General features: G+C 48.0%; 1 long non-coding RNA gene across 1 annotated transcript; it reads left to right on the top strand.

Annotated features, from left to right (window-relative positions):
• The first annotated feature begins 544 nt into the window (after positions 1-544).
• On the top strand, positions 545-7,971 carry LOC144395114 (uncharacterized). Its single transcript, XR_013457319.1, has 3 exons — positions 545-828; positions 7,013-7,350; positions 7,437-7,971. It is a non-coding gene; the product is annotated as an uncharacterized LOC144395114 (long non-coding RNA).
• The last annotated feature ends 9,696 nt before the right edge of the window (positions 7,972-17,667 follow it).

The following is a 17,667-nucleotide window of genomic DNA, read 5'->3' on the forward strand; positions in this document are numbered from 1 at the left end:
CGATATGGTACTCTGCAGCGTGACACTTGATTTGCACAGATGTCTCCTCAGTCCTTGGAGACGCACCGAACCGCAGTGCTCCCCAATAGTCAGGCACCGTGACACTGAACGTTCGATTAGTATAGCCTATTTTACCGGACACGGGGGTGGTGATTTCGAGTGCAGCCAATGGTTCCACATATGCCATGGCCATCAGACACATCATCTGTACAGTCTCGGTATCCGTGAATGATAAAGTCAACCTTACTGTATTATTGACGGTCACCACTGCCTGCGTAATTCCACGTTCGAGCCTGTCCCATAGTGTTTGATGCGCGGTAGGGCAATGTAATGCCAGCAAGTCATAGAGTACTGACATGGGAACACTCACGCTTGATACCTCCCTATGTCGCTGGCCAATGGCTACACCCCGTGTCGGCACTGTGGTACGCCCTTGCTTAATAACCACGGTGCACATGTGTTCACTGTGCATCAATCCTGTCTTGGTTGACAGCGGGTCTCGGGGCGGCACGGTGCACATAGTGCACTTGATGAGATTATCATGTACGTCCCGGAGGGATCCTAGGCCGCATCCATCAAAGTTCATGCGTGACAGTTGTATGGTAAGGGATCCACCAGCAACCTTAGCATTGCACCCGTCAATGTGGGAGAGGACAAAGCCTAGAATGCCACACGCGTATCGACTTCCCTGATCGAGGAGCCTTGGAACTAGATCAGGAAGACAGGCGGCAGCGCATATCCGTTGCATGGCAATCACCTCCAGACACAATTGCCCGAAAGGAAGTCTGTCCAACGCTGCGAGTCGAGCCTGCGTTAACGTCATTTCAGGTAACATCTGTGTCCAGGGGGGTATCCAGATGTCAAATATGAAGGCACATGCCAACTTCATGCTTTCCGCAAAGACCATATGGTTGATCTGGACCACAGTGCGATGGGGCCTCTCCCCATAGCCAAGGGACCGTGCCTTGTAATTACGCATACAGCAATCCCTGGCACTATCATAGTTGCGTGTGAACTGAAGCAGTTGGGGGTCCGCGAGGGCTGTTACTGACTGCACTACATTCTGTCTATACAGACATAAAGCACCAACAATGTCCATGCGCTCCTCTTTGATGAGGCCGCGTATACGTACATCAGTACAGGTACGGTTGCTTATCGGGCAATGCTCACTGTCTAGTAGCACACACCTGTCCTGCCAAGCGTCGCTGAGAAAGGTAGCCGTATTACTGTTCCATACAAAACCGCAGTTCTGTAGCACTGTGTGACGGGTTGTCACCAGGCCACCGTTTGTCTTTCTGATCACATCGCTTTCCAGCAAACTTGTGTCCAGTAACACTTTGAATGTCCCTGGAGTTACATCAGCCTCCTTTCCGTGTCCACGTAAGGCCCCCTTGTGAGCAACATGACCATCGTCGATGAATAGGGTTTTGGACGTACGGACTGTTGTACTGTACTTGAATGAATGAGGGGTGAATGACGTCAGTCTCTCAATACACCCTGGCACCAGTGATAGTAATTGCGTTATCAGGTTGTTGACATATGTCTTTCCCTCGCATGGTCCGGTTAGGTTCATGATCATAACCCTCTCTACTGTATCACGTGGCGCTGTGTTGGTTATAACGTAATTGAACACAGTCGATGCCTGGAACAGTCTAGTGGTATTGAACTGTTCAGTGAATAGGAATCGTATCAAGGCAGCATCGAAGCATTTGAGAGGGCACAATCCCGTCCCTGTGCTATCTGACGTGAGTGCTTTTGCAGCCGTTTCCAATCGGTCTGCAACAAAAGGAACATGACTTGCGAGGGCAAAGGATGACCCAGGGGATTCAACCTTTACGTAGTGTCCCAGCTCACAATAGTAGGGGGGGGCATCCGGATGTCCCCCCGATGTCATGTTGAGCATCATAGCAAACATGGTGTCTGCTATGATGCAAAAGTTGAGGCCTTTTTCACTCGATGCTTTTATAGCCTGTGCCACTGTTACGAGCTTTGCCAAATGGGGGAAGATGGTACCTAATAAGTTCTGTTGAATCAACATCCCCACACTCATAGGGTCATCTTTTAGAGTATTGTAATACCGATTAGCAGTTGCTGGGCACGAGAGGGAACAGGGATGCGAATCGCATGTAGTACACTTATGCTGGGATGTAGTCGGTGGTATTACAATGGTGTGTAGACTGCTCGTATGTAGGGCATAGTGTCTATGTAGACACAATTCCTCAAAGACGGCGGGCTCGTTATCCTTGATCATGTCACTCATTCTGTATCGGAACACAATTGCGTTCCCAGTATGCACAGGGAATGTGCCATCCTTGCGCCGCCCCCCAGCAATTCCGAACAACATACACATGAGCTGATCAACATACTCTCGATCGTGACACATCGAAGACACGTATGCTTTCATCGCGTGATGATCAGCAACGTGCTTGTACGAGAGGGTGTCAGCGACATGTGCGAAGAACTTATCATCTGCCCCACTGTTCACACGTATATTCACTGTATCTCTGAGCACAGACTCGACTGCGTGCACGGTCAGATTTGCAATAGATTGGGGTATTGTAGCATCCCTGTCGTATCTGGAAAACAGTGTTCCTTGCATGGCTTTCACGGCATCAAATGCCGTGAACTGTCCAACTATAGTGTCCTTGGAAATATCGATACTGTCGGATAGAGCCTTGTCGCAGTCAAATGGCCCTGAAACCATTACCCTGTTTAACAGAGCGAGTTTCTTACGCACCATTTGAAGCTTCATGAATGAACATTTCATTACATTCACAGTATCACTACATGAACTGAGTGAGGCCATCGCATTAGTCTTCTTTGGGTGTTTGCCTGGCATAGGGAGTATGAAACAAAACATCCTGGCTCCTGCCTGATCCTCCCGTACATTGAGACCCATGTCCATGAAGTCGGGATTTTCCATCGTTATCTGTAACATATCACCCTTGAGTTGATATGTGAGATATAGAAGCCACTGGAATGTAGATTTCACATTGGGTGACATGGCTGATAATCTGAGTGTGCCGTCCGACGCTGTTAGTTCTTTAGTGGATAGTGACAGGAATAAAACCCGTCTGTTCTTTGGCAACACGTCAGTGGTTATTAAAGGTCCAAGTGCGCAGCCATGGAATCGAGTAGGTTTATGTAACCCATTACTCCGTTTTGGACTCTGCATTGTGTATAATCATGTATAGGTTACATGATTATACATGTGGAATTCATATGGTTTATACAGAATATATATGTATCATATACAATCCCATGATGGAAAGACAGATCCTTACACAACAAGGTTTCATATGTTTGATCGGGAGAAGTGAATAATCACAGTGGTAGCATAATGTCATTCAATGCATATCCATACTATCCAAAGTTCCATGTCCATGATTAGATATCACAGTCGAGTAACGGATCTAGTCCTCACTATAGCTATATTACTCTCATCTGAGCCTTTATGTAGTGCTATGGTTGTCGCGTAACACGCATATGGCCACGTAGTCCCGCCCATCCAAATGAATGGCCACATAGTACCGCCCAGCCAAATGAACGGCCACGTAGTATCGGCCATTGAAATGCACAGCCACGTAGTACCATCCACTCATTCAAATGGCCATGTAAGTGGTCATATGGTACTGTCCACTCATTCAAATGGTCATGTAAATGGTCACGTAGTCCCGTCCATTGAAATGGATGGCCACGTAGTCCCGTCCATTGAAATGGATGGCCACGTAGTACACATGGGATATATATATGGCCACGTAGTCCCGTCCATTGAAATGAATGGCCACGTAGTCCCGTCCATTGAAATGAATGGCCACGTAGTCCCGTCCATTGAAATGAATGGCCACGTAGTCCCGTCCATTGAAATGGATGGCCACGTAGTACACATGGGATATATATATGGCCACGTAGTCCCGTCCATTGAAATGAATGGCCACGTAGTCCCGTCCATTGAAATGAATGGCCACGTAGTCCCGTCCATTGAAATGAATGGCCACGTAGTCCCGTCCATTGAAATGAATGGCCACGTAGTACACATGGGATATATATATGGCCACGTAGTCCCGTCCATTGAAATGAATGGCCACGTAGTCCCGTCCATTGAAATGAATGGCCACGTAGTCCCGTCCATTGAAATGAATGGCCACGTAGTACACATGGGATATATATATGGCCACGTAGTCCCGTCCATTGAAATGAATGGCCACGTAGTCCCGTCCATTGAAATGAATGGCCACGTAGTCCCGTCCATTGAAATGGATGGCCACGTAGTACACATGGGATATATATATGGCCACGTAGTCCCGTCCATTGAAATGAATGGCCACGTAGTCCCGTCCATTGAAATGAATGGCCACGTAGTCCCGTCCATTGAAATGAATGGCCACGTAGTCCCGTCCATTGAAATGGATGGCCACGTAGTACACATGGGATATATATATGGCCACGTAGTCCCGTCCATTGAAATGAATGGCCACGTAGTCCCGTCCATTGAAATGAATGGCCACGTAGTCCCGTCCATTGAAATGGATGGCCACGTAGTACACATGGGATATATATATGGCCACGTAGTCCCGTCCATTGAAATGAATGGCCACGTAGTCCCGTCCATTGAAATGAATGGCCACGTAGTCCCGTCCATTGAAATGAATGGCCACGTAGTCCCGTCCATTGAAATGGATGGCCACGTAGTACACATGGGATATATATATGGCCACGTAGTCCCGTCCATTGAAATGAATGGCCACGTAGTCCCGTCCATTGAAATGAATGGCCACGTAGTCCCGTCCATTGAAATGAATGGCCACGTAGTCCCGTCCATTGAAATGGATGGCCACGTAGTACACATGGGATATATATATGGCCACGTAGTCCCGTCCATTGAAATGAATGGCCACGTAGTCCCGTCCATTGAAATGAATGGCCACGTAGTCCCGTCCATTGAAATGAATGGCCACGTAGTACACATGGGATATATATATGGCCACGTAGTCCCGTCCATTGAAATGAATGGCCACGTAGTCCCGTCCATTGAAATGAATGGCCACGTAGTCCCGTCCATTGAAATGGATGGCCACGTAGTACACATGGGATATATATATGGCCACGTAGTCCCGTCCATTGAAATGAATGGCCACGTAGTCCCGTCCATTGAAATGAATGGCCACGTAGTCCCGTCCATTGAAATGAATGGCCACGTAGTCCCGTCCATTGAAATGGATGGCCACGTAGTACACATGGAATATATATATGGCCACGTAGTCCCGTCCATTGAAATGAATGGCCACGTAGTCCCGTCCATTGAAATGAATGGCCACGTAGTACACATGGGATATATATATGGCCACGTAGTCCCGTCCATTGAAATGAATGGCCACGTAGTCCCGTCCATTGAAATGAATGGCCACGTAGTCCCGTCCATTGAAATGGATGGCCACGTAGTACACATGGGATATATATATGGCCACGTAGTCCCGTCCATTGAAATGAATGGCCACGTAGTCCCGTCCATTGAAATGAATGGCCACGTAGTCCCGTCCATTGAACACGTAGTCCCGTCCATTGAAATGAATGGCCACGTAGTCCCGTCCATTGAAATGAATGGCCACGTAGTCCCGTCCATTGAAATGAATGGCCACGTAGTACACATGGGATATATATATGGCCACGTAGTCCCGTCCATTGAAATGAATGGCCACGTAGTCCCGTCCATTGAAATGAATGGCCACGTAGTCCCGTCCATTGAAATGGATGGCCACGTAGTACACATGGGATATATATATGGCCACGTAGTCCCGTCCATTGAAATGAATGGCCACGTAGTCCCGTCCATTGAAATGAATGGCCACGTAGTCCCGTCCATTGAAATGAATGGCCACGTAGTCCCGTCCATTGAAATGGATGGCCACGTAGTACACATGGGATATATATATGGCCACGTAGTCCCGTCCATTGAAATGAATGGCCACGTAGTCCCGTCCATTGAAATGAATGGCCACGTAGTCCCGTCCATTGAAATGAATGGCCACGTAGTACACATGGGATATATATATGGCCACGTAGTCCCGTCCATTGAAATGAATGGCCACGTAGTCCCGTCCATTGAAATGAATGGCCACGTAGTCCCGTCCATTGAAATGGATGGCCACGTAGTACACATGGGATATATATATGGCCACGTAGTCCCGTCCATTGAAATGAATGGCCACGTAGTCCCGTCCATTGAAATGAATGGCCACGTAGTCCCGTCCATTGAAATGAATGGCCACGTAGTCCCGTCCATTGAAATGGATGGCCACGTAGTACACATGGGATATATATATGGCCACGTAGTCCCGTCCATTGAAATGAATGGCCACGTAGTCCCGTCCATTGAAATGAATGGCCACGTAGTCCCGTCCATTGAAATGAATGGCCACGTAGTCCCGTCCATTGAAATGGATGGCCACGTAGTACACATGGGATATATATATGGCCACGTAGTCCCGTCCATTGAAATGAATGGCCACGTAGTCCCGTCCATTGAAATGAATGGCCACGTAGTCCCGTCCATTGAAATGAATGGCCACGTAGTACACATGAGATATATATATGGCCACGTAACCCCCTTCAGTCGAATGAATGGCCACGTAGCACATATTCAAGTAGGCAAGGCATGTGTATATAATACAATATCCAGTTCAGTTCTCCTCCAGTGTAGTCTGACACGAGGAGGTAACAGGGTCCCATCGTCCAATGATCATCAATGTACTGTGGTCAGTACCATTCATTTATTCATTGGCAGTCATGTACTATGTAATCGAACATTTAAGATATTGTCGTATTCATTCCATGGTATTATCGTATCCATTTCATATTGTCATGATAATATAATAAAAGTGTCATTGTCTAGGTCGACATGTGTAATGGAAATTTGATTACATCACACGTACCACTAATCCCTTATGTGTAATTATAGGATTATGGTGACAGTATATAAACACAATGTCCATCCCGGTTAAATGATCCACAGATACCGATGACAGTAGACGTGTAAAGATGAACACCGCCCCAAATAATACCCTGAGGGACAACCTGTTCATGAGGCGCGTCGCCGACCAACAACAGACACTGGATCAGTACGGCCATCAAAGTGTCCGATATGATCGGCAATTCAAGCCGTCGTCTTCATACACAAAACATCGTACAACCGCGGCAAGGGGCTCGCGTGTATTGGAATTCGGAAGACTCAATAGACCCAGGTCCAGGCCGAGGCCTGATCCGGGGCCCAATTCGCCTCGACAGAGTCAAGCAAACAGGCTCGGTGTCCAGAGTAATGAGCGACCTAGATATAATCCGTATGATAACACGGTATGTAGTACTACATCCAAACATATGAGTATGATACTATAATATGTTATTGTTTAGGACCTTACCATTGTTTATTTCGTACACAGCGGCCCCATGACAAACATGGACGTCAACGGAGTCAGACAACGGCAGACGACTGGGGTAGAAGTGGACCCGCCGAAACCAGGGGACAATACACGAGTGTGCCGAGATCTGGATCATTGCGCAAAGATGAACTGAATCGTAACGGTGGCTATAGGCAACACAAAGGTCCACCGATGTACGGCCATCCCAACCCTATGAATAATGCCTACAAGATACCTAAAGCCAATCATGGTGACAGAGAACAGCGGACAACACATGACGCACATGTATTCCACTGTACCGGTAATCAGACTAATCAGTCAGACCCTTGCATGACCAGGGGCCCGCCTATTGGCGGGGGCACTAGCAGGAAACGTGAATGGAAGGAGCCAATGGCATCAACATCCACAGTGTTATCCTCGGAATCTGAGGAAGAAGGTGAGGACACGTCAGATAAGAGAGGTACTATTCCTGTGACTTCTACGGGCGCATGTGTTACTACAAGGGAGGCGGGGTCCGGGTCAGACTCTGAATCAAGTGAATCATCATCGTCATCATCATCATCCAGTTCATCCTCAGAGTCCTCAGATTCAGAGGATGAAAGTGAAAAGGCCCCCGCGCTGACGGCTCCCGCGTCGACGGCCCCTGCAAAGAAGGCCCCCGCGCCGACGGCTCCCGCACCGAAGGCTCCCGCGCCAAAGGCTCCCGGGCCGAAGGCACCCGCGCCAAAGGCTCCCGCGCCAAAGGCTCCCGCGCCAAAAGCTCCCGCGCCAAAAGCTCCCGGGCCGAGGGCACCCGGGTCGAAGGCACCCGGGTCGAAGGCACCCGGGTCGAAGGCTCCTGCAAAGAAGGCCACTGCAAAAAGAGCAAATGTACCAAAGGTCCCCCCCCAAAAGGGCGCTGTACCAAAAAAGGTTGTTGTACCAAAGAGGCCTCGTCTCACGAGGGATGCACTCGGGGCCACTACGGCTGGTACATCCAGTGGCTGTAAAAAGGCAAATAATGCAGGAGCTAGCAACGATACACTCGGCGCCACTACGTCTGTTACATCCAGTAGCTGTAAAAATACACACGATGAAGGAGCTAGCAGAGAGTCACCGGAGCATATGATCGCGTTGGAGAAGAAAGTGGCAGTAGTTACATTGCGTAGGATGACACTACCGTCTGTCGCGCCGGCGTGTTCACCGTATAAAGACGACTGGACATCAATAGCTGCACCGGTTGCTGATGTTAGTGTACCACCTGATACCACAAACGCCCCGGCTACTGTAACCACTTTTCTCCGTGCGCCGCTAGATAGTGAAGTGTATGTCCCCAGCATAGACCTCACTTCAGATGGCGAAGATGATGATACCGCGGAAGGGGACACGGACCGATTAAATACGGCTATACCCCCGGCCCCGGAGAAAGACCCTGTACCCCTGGATACCATCGGCCAAGGCATCGGTGGTGGGTGGCAGATCGACGGGACGTGCGTAATTGGAGACGACCAAGATAGGACGAACAGTGCTATAGAATCCATCCTGGGGACTGAAGACCCAGATGCCATATCAGCTGTAAGGTCCGTATACCAAAACAATGATACCTACCTCGACGTAGATTCATTTGTGCGGGACCCTCTTGAGCAGCATTGCGATGAAGTTGAACAGAGCATAATATGTCTCAGCAGCATGTGTGATGATATCAGCGTGTCGGAACCAGGACATGTGGGACCCATCATTCCCAGCCCTAACCCCCCTCCGGTACCAAACCCTAACCCCCCTCCGGTACCCAAACCTTCGGTACAGGTACCGTATCATCCCACTGACGTGCCACCAACGTATGGACAGCATACATCGGCGGTACAATATATCCACATGTCACCAGTGGGACGTGATCAATCACAACATGGCCAGCATATGCCATCGATGGGATGTGAGACACAACAGGAACGTATGTCGTCACCACTGCAGTATGTTCACTTGTCGCCAACGCAGTACAACCCCACATTGCCACGACATGAACCACAGCAGTCATCGACGCCGGGATATGTACATCGGTATGACCCACATCAGTCAACGGCGCCAGAATATGCACACCATCAATGTGACCCCCATCCAGGTCCACCGACTGCTACACCGCCCCCATCCATCGCCATGCCGCCACCTCTACTACCACCAACCAGGCCTTGTGTACATGCAACTGATCAATCGCCATCGTCCACCTCAGATCACCCACCCCAAAAGTACCCCGGGCAACAGTATGCGATGACGACTGGTCAAACAGTGGCATGGAATACAACCTTACTGCTGCAGATATTGCAGGAAAGTAGTCAATGCAGTGGCTGTAGGATTGAATTCAACACCCAAGTGAAAGTGATAGAGAACAAGTTGATGTCCAACTGTCCGATACAACTCCCCTGTTGCAACCAAGCCTCGTGTTTCTTCTGCGTACACGACACCGGTATGAAGAACAGCTGTGCAATACACAAAATGACATCAACGAGGTCTGTGGTCAACTGGACTATTGATAAGATAATGTGGGATTGTAGCAGCAGCTTCCAGAATCTCAGGACTGCCGCACGAGACATCATGGACCCCTATGACAGCGTAATGTGGCCCACTGTAGCCGCCGTTACGACTTGGGGTAGGTCCACGTCAAGTATTGTTATCTGACATGCGTGTATATACCTCTCCTTGTGACCAGTGAATGGACGACTAATGAATAATTGAACTTTTCGTGTCCACAGACCACATGATGTCGATTAAGGATCTCCATCGAAGCAACTTCGAAGGGGCGCATACAAGGGATGAGGCTGTGGCGTATGTATCCCTGGTCTACAATCCTACCTTCACAGGTCACATTGTCTCGGCCAGCACAACTAGGGTATCAACATATGAGACCCATCTACTTACATGTGATCAAATGTGGGCTATGCACTGGTGCTGCTTCCTGTTCCATGATTCCACCATACTCGTAATATGGTTTGTAAACAAGAACACAAATACCAGAATGCATGTCGGTGATATGCCGGTCGATGTAGTTTCACGGTTCTCAGTGTACATGTATGCATTAGCTGCGCGTCTGAAGGTAATGTATGGGTGCATTGACTGCCCATTCCATGTAGCGACTGCATGTTCTACACTCCGGGGGGACCTATGGTATCATGTGTCCGCCATATGCAAAAAACTCGCCCTGCCTTTAGATGAAGAGGGACTGGCATCTACCGTGGCCATGCCCTGTGACGTAGAGGCATCTATGCGGGTGGGGGTGGATGTGGGGAAACGGGTACCTGAGAGGGCACGTGATGCCACACTCAACATGTCTGCAGAGTATGCGTTGTACGAATCGCAGCACAATTACATTGTCACGACGAATGTCGATGTGTACATGTAGTACGTATTATGAATGGACGTACATCTCATAGTACGATGAAGTGTAAGTGGTATGCGCAATACCATTTAGATTAAGCCCACTGACAGGGAAGCGATGTACTATTAATCACATGGTCATTGAATAGGGAAATGAAGTATTATGTACCACGGCAAACAGGGTAGTCCGGTTCTATACGTTACATTTTATACGTTACATTTTATACGTTACATTTTTATACGTTGCATTTTTATACGTTGCATTTCATACTAACATCTTTTATACTGATTTATGTGCATTCCAAAAAATATGATATTTGTACTATCCCTCGAACAATATGGCATTTGTATCTTTTTTTTACCGGTATTAAGGTTACAGATCTGTTGAATCCCATATGGCATCTTGTTGTTATCATTGTTATCGATATGCATCCTACAATGTATTTGCTATTACATGGCTTCCGTTAACTGTATGTATGCAAGTCAATGATACAACTGCACATCCCCTGTATTCACTGTCATTAGGTATATGCCGCGAGTATGATCTGCCGTAACTCATTGTCTAATAAAATACATTGCAAGCAGAGGACATACAGTGGAGGGTTTCTGTTATCCTTGCCCCGACCTACCCCTAGAAAGCAATACCTCAGGTAAGGGGAGGGTGTATAACTATTACGGTCTCAATATAACATCATAATATATATCATGTGTATTCACTTACAGTTACCACCGGAACAGCGGTGCGGTGGACCGGATGTGTGTTGTCCGTACTCCTCCCCGTGATCCACGTAGCGTATACATTACCATCCGGATGATCGCATCTCACCACCCCAGGGCATACAGAACACGCCTTCGAACACGAACAGACGGACTTGATAATTGACACGCGGGGGGGAACCCGTATAATGAATTTGTATTACGTGGAAATAAAATACAATGCTGCATGCAAATGGCAACATGTTTATAATAAAACACCATGCTCACGCTGCCTGTTTGTCACTGTTATTTTATTGTGCACATACATATCAACAACACATTCACTGTCATCCCCTGTCTGCTATGATGTGCCTATTGGTACACATGCCGTCTCTTCGCCTTACTGGTGGCACGCTCAGCAGAATGCCTTTTCCGCGAATGATGGTCATGCGACGAGAATGCACCGGCGCTATACATTGGCGGCAAAGGGGGATGCGATTGGCCCTGGTAACCCCTCAGGCGTCTAACCAAAGCCGCTTCGTTGCTCTCAAAAGGTCCAGTAGTGTTTATGACAGTGCAGCTGTAATCGCATTGCAGCGTTCTTGCATCGAACGTGTACTCCCCCTGTCGTCTGTTACTATTGAGTACATCGCAAGCATCTAGCCATTCCCAGTCCTTTGGTAATGTGGCAGTGTCACATGCGTAGGGACTGGTGTCTGTGTTGAGAGTAATCGTGTCCTTGTCATACACGGTCCTGGTGGGGCAGAAGGAACTGATGTTACTGCCATACATACCACTGAACATAGGACCGTACATACATAGTCGAGGGCCGTGTCGTGTCCCCGGCGGTCCGATATGGTACTCTGCAGCGTGACACTTGATTTGCACAGATGTCTCCTCAGTCCTTGGAGACGCACCGAACCGCAGTGCTCCCCAATAGTCAGGCACCGTGACACTGAACGTTCGATTAGTATAGCCTATTTTACCGGACACGGGGGTGGTGATTTCGAGTGCAGCCAATGGTTCCACATATGCCATGGCCATCAGACACATCATCTGTACAGTCTCGGTATCCGTGAATGATAAAGTCAACCTTACTGTATTATTGACGGTCACCACTGCCTGCGTAATTCCACGTTCGAGCCTGTCCCATAGTGTTTGATGCGCGGTAGGGCAATGTAATGCCAGCAAGTCATAGAGTACTGACATGGGAACACTCACGCTTGATACCTCCCTATGTCGCTGGCCAATGGCTACACCCCGTGTCGGCACTGTGGTACGCCCTTGCTTAATAACCACGGTGCACATGTGTTCACTGTGCATCAATCCTGTCTTGGTTGACAGCGGGTCTCGGGGCGGCACGGTGCACATAGTGCACTTGATGAGATTATCATGTACGTCCCGGAGGGATCCTAGGCCGCATCCATCAAAGTTCATGCGTGACAGTTGTATGGTAAGGGATCCACCAGCAACCTTAGCATTGCACCCGTCAATGTGGGAGAGGACAAAGCCTAGAATGCCACACGCGTATCGACTTCCCTGATCGAGGAGCCTTGGAACTAGATCAGGAAGACAGGCGGCAGCGCATATCCGTTGCATGGCAATCACCTCCAGACACAATTGCCCGAAAGGAAGTCTGTCCAACGCTGCGAGTCGAGCCTGCGTTAACGTCATTTCAGGTAACATCTGTGTCCAGGGGGGTATCCAGATGTCAAATATGAAGGCACATGCCAACTTCATGCTTTCCGCAAAGACCATATGGTTGATCTGGACCACAGTGCGATGGGGCCTCTCCCCATAGCCAAGGGACCGTGCCTTGTAATTACGCATACAGCAATCCCTGGCACTATCATAGTTGCGTGTGAACTGAAGCAGTTGGGGGTCCGCGAGGGCTGTTACTGACTGCACTACATTCTGTCTATACAGACATAAAGCACCAACAATGTCCATGCGCTCCTCTTTGATGAGGCCGCGTATACGTACATCAGTACAGGTACGGTTGCTTATCGGGCAATGCTCACTGTCTAGTAGCACACACCTGTCCTGCCAAGCGTCGCTGAGAAAGGTAGCCGTATTACTGTTCCATACGAAACCGCAGTTCTGTAGCACTGTGTGACGGGTTGTCACCAGGCCACCGTTTGTCTTTCTGATCACATCGCTTTCCAGCAAACTTGTGTCCAGTAACACTTTGAATGTCCCTGGAGTTACATCAGCCTCCTTTCCGTGTCCACGTAAGGCCCCCTTGTGAGCAACATGACCATCGTCGATGAATAGGGTTTTGGACGTACGGACTGTTGTACTGTACTTGAATGAATGAGGGGTGAATGACGTCAGTCTCTCAATACACCCTGGCACCAGTGATAGTAATTGCGTTATCAGGTTGTTGACATATGTCTTTCCCTCGCATGGTCCGGTTAGGTTCATGATCATAACCCTCTCTACTGTATCACGTGGCGCTGTGTTGGTTATAACGTAATTGAACACAGTCGATGCCTGGAACAGTCTAGTGGTATTGAACTGTTCAGTGAATAGGAATCGTATCAAGGCAGCATCGAAGCATTTGAGAGGGCACAATCCCGTCCCTGTGCTATCTGACGTGAGTGCTTTTGCAGCCGTTTCCAATCGGTCTGCAACAAAAGGAACATGACTTGCGAGGGCAAAGGATGACCCAGGGGATTCAACCTTTACGTAGTGTCCCAGCTCACAATAGTAGGGGGGGGCATCCGGATGTCCCCCCGATGTCATGTTGAGCATCATAGCAAACATGGTGTCTGCTATGATGCAAAAGTTGAGGCCTTTTTCACTCGATGCTTTTATAGCCTGTGCCACTGTTACGAGCTTTGCCAAATGGGGGAAGATGGTACCTAATAAGTTCTGTTGAATCAACATCCCCACACTCATAGGGTCATCTTTTAGAGTATTGTAATACCGATTAGCAGTTGCTGGGCACGAGAGGGAACAGGGATGCGAATCGCATGTAGTACACTTATGCTGGGATGTAGTCGGTGGTATTACAATGGTGTGTAGACTGCTCGTATGTAGGGCATAGTGTCTATGTAGACACAATTCCTCAAAGACGGCGGGCTCGTTATCCTTGATCATGTCACTCATTCTGTATCGGAACACAATTGCGTTCCCAGTATGCACAGGGAATGTGCCATCCTTGCGCCGCCCCCCAGCAATTCCGAACAACATACACATGAGCTGATCAACATACTCTCGATCGTGACACATCGAAGACACGTATGCTTTCATCGCGTGATGATCAGCAACGTGCTTGTACGAGAGGGTGTCAGCGACATGTGCGAAGAACTTATCATCTGCCCCACTGTTCACACGTATATTCACTGTATCTCTGAGCACAGACTCGACTGCGTGCACGGTCAGATTTGCAATAGATTGGGGTATTGTAGCATCCCTGTCGTATCTGGAAAACAGTGTTCCTTGCATGGCTTTCACGGCATCAAATGCCGTGAACTGTCCAACTATAGTGTCCTTGGAAATATCGATACTGTCGGATAGAGCCTTGTCGCAGTCAAATGGCCCTGAAACCATTACCCTGTTTAACAGAGCGAGTTTCTTACGCACCATTTGAAGCTTCATGAATGAACATTTCATTACATTCACAGTATCACTACATGAACTGAGTGAGGCCATCGCATTAGTCTTCTTTGGGTGTTTGCCTGGCATAGGGAGTATGAAACAAAACATCCTGGCTCCTGCCTGATCCTCCCGTACATTGAGACCCATGTCCATGAAGTCGGGATTTTCCATCGTTATCTGTAACATATCACCCTTGAGTTGATATGTGAGATATAGAAGCCACTGGAATGTAGATTTCACATTGGGTGACATGGCTGATAATCTGAGTGTGCCGTCCGACGCTGTTAGTTCTTTAGTGGATAGTGACAGGAATAAAACCCGTCTGTTCTTTGGCAACACGTCAGTGGTTATTAAAGGTCCAAGTGCGCAGCCATGGAATCGAGTAGGTTTATGTAACCCATTACTCCGTTTTGGACTCTGCATTGTGTATAATCATGTATAGGTTACATGATTATACATGTGGAATTCATATGGTTTATACAGAATATATATGTATCATATACAATCCCATGATGGAAAGACAGATCCTTACACAACAAGGTTTCATATGTTTGATCGGGAGAAGTGAATAATCACAGTGGTAGCATAATGTCATTCAATGCATATCCATACTATCCAAAGTTCCATGTCCATGATTAGATATCACAGTCGAGTAACGGATCTAGTCCTCACTATAGCTATATTACTCTCATCTGAGCCTTTATGTAGTGCTATGGTTGTCGCGTAACACGCATATGGCCACGTAGTCCCGCCCATCCAAATGAATGGCCACATAGTACCGCCCAGCCAAATGAACGGCCACGTAGTATCGGCCATTGAAATGCACAGCCACGTAGTACCATCCACTCATTCAAATGGCCATGTAAGTGGTCATATGGTACTGTCCACTCATTCAAATGGTCATGTAAATGGTCACGTAGTCCCGTCCATTGAAATGGATGGCCACGTAGTCCCGTCCATTGAAATGGATGGCCACGTAGTACACATGGGATATATATATGGCCACGTAGTCCCGTCCATTGAAATGAATGGCCACGTAGTCCCGTCCATTGAAATGAATGGCCACGTAGTCCCGTCCATTGAAATGAATGGCCACGTAGTCCCGTCCATTGAAATGGATGGCCACGTAGTACACATGGGATATATATATGGCCACGTAGTCCCGTCCATTGAAATGAATGGCCACGTAGTCCCGTCCATTGAAATGAATGGCCACGTAGTCCCGTCCATTGAAATGAATGGCCACGTAGTCCCGTCCATTGAAATGGATGGCCACGTAGTACACATGGGATATATATATGGCCACGTAGTCCCGTCCATTGAAATGAATGGCCACGTAGTCCCGTCCATTGAAATGAATGGCCACGTAGTCCCGTCCATTGAAATGGATGGCCACGTAGTACACATGGGATATATATATGGCCACGTAGTCCCGTCCATTGAAATGAATGGCCACGTAGTCCCGTCCATTGAAATGAATGGCCACGTAGTCCCGTCCATTGAAATGGATGGCCACGTAGTACACATGGGATATATATATGGCCACGTAGTCCCGTCCATTGAAATGAATGGCCACGTAGTCCCGTCCATTGAAATGAATGGCCACGTAGTCCCGTCCATTGAAATGAATGGCCACGTAGTACACATGGGATATATATATGGCCACGTAGTCCCGTCCATTGAAATGAATGGCCACGTAGTCCCGTCCATTGAAATGAATGGCCACGTAGTCCCGTCCATTGAAATGAATGGCCACGTAGTCCCGTCCATTGAAATGGATGGCCACGTAGTACACATGGGATATATATATGGCCACGTAGTCCCGTCCATTGAAATGAATGGCCACGTAGTCCCGTCCATTGAAATGAATGGCCACGTAGTCCCGTCCATTGAAATGAATGGCCACGTAGTACACATGAGATATATATATGGCCACGTAACCCCCTTCAGTCGAATGAATGGCCACGTAGCACATATTCAAGTAGGCAAGGCATGTGTATATAATACAATATCCAGTTCAGTTCTCCTCCAGTGTAGTCTGACACGAGGAGGTAACAGGGTCCCATCGTCCAATGATCATCAATGTACTGTGGTCAGTACCATTCATTTATTCATTGGCAGTCATGTACTATGTAATCGAACATTTAAGATATTGTCGTATTCATTCCATGGTATTATCGTATCCATTTCATATTGTCATGATAATATAATAAAAGTGTCATTGTCTAGGTCGACATGTGTAATGGAAATTTGATTACATCACACGTACCACTAATCCCTTATGTGTAATTATAGGATTATGGTGACAGTATATAAACACAATGTCCATCCCGGTTAAATGATCCACAGATACCGATGACAGTAGACGTGTAAAGATGAACACCGCCCCAAATAATACCCTGAGGGACAACCTGTTCATGAGGCGCGTCGCCGACCAACAACAGACACTGGATCAGTACGGCCATCAAAGTGTCCGATATGATCGGCAATTCAAGCCGTCGTCTTCATACACAAAACATCGTACAACCGCGGCAAGGGGCTCGCGTGTATTGGAATTCGGAAGACTCAATAGACCCAGGTCCAGGCCGAGGCCTGATCCGGGGCC

This window comes from Gasterosteus aculeatus, unplaced genomic scaffold (assembly GCF_964276395.1).
Source record: "Gasterosteus aculeatus unplaced genomic scaffold, fGasAcu3.hap1.1 HAP1_SCAFFOLD_79, whole genome shotgun sequence".
Lineage (NCBI taxonomy): Eukaryota > Metazoa > Chordata > Actinopteri > Perciformes > Gasterosteidae > Gasterosteus > Gasterosteus aculeatus.